Raw genomic sequence first — 1,998 nt, 5'->3', positions numbered from 1 at the left:
TGGAGTGCAATGGCGTGATCTCAGCTCACTGCAACCTCTGTCTCCTGGGTTCAAATGATTTTCCCGCCTTAGTCTCCTGAGTAGCTGGGACTACAGGTGCGTGCCACCACATTCAGCTAATTTTTTGTATTTTTAGTAGAGATGGGGTTTCACCGTGTTAACCAGGATGCTGTTGATCTCCTGACCTCGTAGTCCTCCCACCTCAGTCTCCCAAAGTGCTGGGATTACAGGTGTGAGCCACCACGCCTGGCCTACAGTCTTAATGTTAACTCAGAAAAAGTCATGCTGAGTTCCAGTGGCTGCATTGGAAGAGTTTGTGTCACCCTAATCCACTTGTGTTTGGCAGTGATTTATGTACATTTGCTGTTTCTCCACTTGGTCATTTCTCATTCACGTCTAAACCTACTGAAATTTGGCTTCTCTTCCTGTCACTTCAAGTCCTCTCATCAAAGGACTAGTGGTCTCCTCTTTTCCAAATCTAAAGGACATTTCCCCAACTTTTTCTTATCTGACTTCAGCTGCCATCTATATGCTGATACCTCCAGACCTGTATCTCTCTACTTGCCATTCATCTCCAGTCAGCTTAATACTCAGCATGTCCCAAACTGAACTCTATACCTTTCCTCCTCAATCCCCCTCAACCGTGCTTTTCCTGGGATCCTTGTCCCTGTTAGTGGCACTTAGTCACCCATATTAGGAATCTAGGAATCATCAGAATGATTTCAGTGAGGTCTGTAAGTCCTTCTGATGAATTATATAACCAGAAGGTAGTCTTAGGGGCCCCCAAACTTGCAGCTGCTATCAGAAGTAAGAGTAGTCTGTGGATTATTCCCTGAGTTTGGGAAATATATATGTAAATATATAAGTGTGATAAAATATTATAATCACTGTGAGAGCTGGCTGTATGGATGGGGAGGGCACAAAGAAATCATCCATTTCTTATATTTCACAGCTAGTGAGTCACCATGTCCTTTAATTCCCACTTCTCTCATTTCCTCTATAACCTTAATTCAGTCCTTCATCATCTCTCTCATAGGGTACTGCCAGATCCTCCTACCTAGCTTCCCTGCCACTAGTTTTTTCCCCTTTGAATCCATCCCTGCCATAGCAGAGCGATCCTTTCTAAAAATGTAAGTTTCATCATGTTACTTCAAGGATGTACCATTGCCTGCAAGATACATGTGAAGCTTCTCATCCTGCCATGCAAATTCATTCATGACTTGACCTTAGTATATGTCTCCAGCCTCATAAATTACCTTGCCTCCTTTGCTGCCTACTTTTCAGTGATGCTGCTTTACAGTTCTGTGTATAAACGCTTCTGTTTCATACTTTTCCCCTACACCATCCCCCCTCACTCTGACTTCATTCATCTGGTGGAGATACCTACTCATCTTTGAAGGACTCCATTCAAAAGACACTTGTTTGAACATTTTCCTCTGCAGGTAGAGTAGCCATTCTTTGTGCCCTCCCCATCCATACAGCCAGCTCTCACAGTGATTATAATATTTTATCACACTTATGTATTTACATATATATTTCCCAAACTCAGGGAATAGTCCACAGACTATCCTTCTGATAGCAGCTGCAAGTTTGGGGGCCCCTAAGACTACCTTCTGGTTATATAATTCACCAGAAGGACTCACAGACCTCATTGAAAACTGTTATAGTCGCCGGGCGCAGTGGCTCACGCCTGTAATCCCAACACTTTGGAGGCCGAAGCAGGCGGATCACGAGGTCAGGAGATCGAGACCATCCTGGCTAACACGGTAAAATCCCGTCTCTACTAAAAATACAAAAAAAATTAGCTAGGCCAGGCAAGGTGGCTCACGCTTGTAATCCCAGCACTTTGGGAGGCCAAGGTGGGCAGATCACGAGGTCAGGAGATGGAGACCATCCTGGCTAACACGGTGAAACCCCGTCTCTACTAAAAATACAAAAAATTAGCCGAGCGGGGTGGCAGGCGCCTGTAGTCCCAGCTACTTGGGAGGCTGAGGCAGG

General features: G+C 44.9%; 1 protein-coding gene across 1 annotated transcript in view; it reads left to right on the top strand.

Annotated features, from left to right (window-relative positions):
• Positions 1–1,998, top strand: part of PTPN9 (protein tyrosine phosphatase, non-receptor type 9) — a 135,179-nt gene that overhangs the window by 7,270 nt on the left and 125,911 nt on the right. The window lies entirely within an intron of this gene.

Source organism: Mandrillus leucophaeus, unplaced genomic scaffold (assembly GCF_000951045.1).
Source record: "Mandrillus leucophaeus isolate KB7577 unplaced genomic scaffold, Mleu.le_1.0 Scaffold1395, whole genome shotgun sequence".
In the NCBI taxonomy this organism is placed as follows: Eukaryota; Metazoa; Chordata; class Mammalia; order Primates; family Cercopithecidae; genus Mandrillus; species Mandrillus leucophaeus.
The sequence above is the reverse complement of the archived record's forward strand: the minus strand, read 5'-3'. Positions and strand labels throughout refer to the sequence as shown.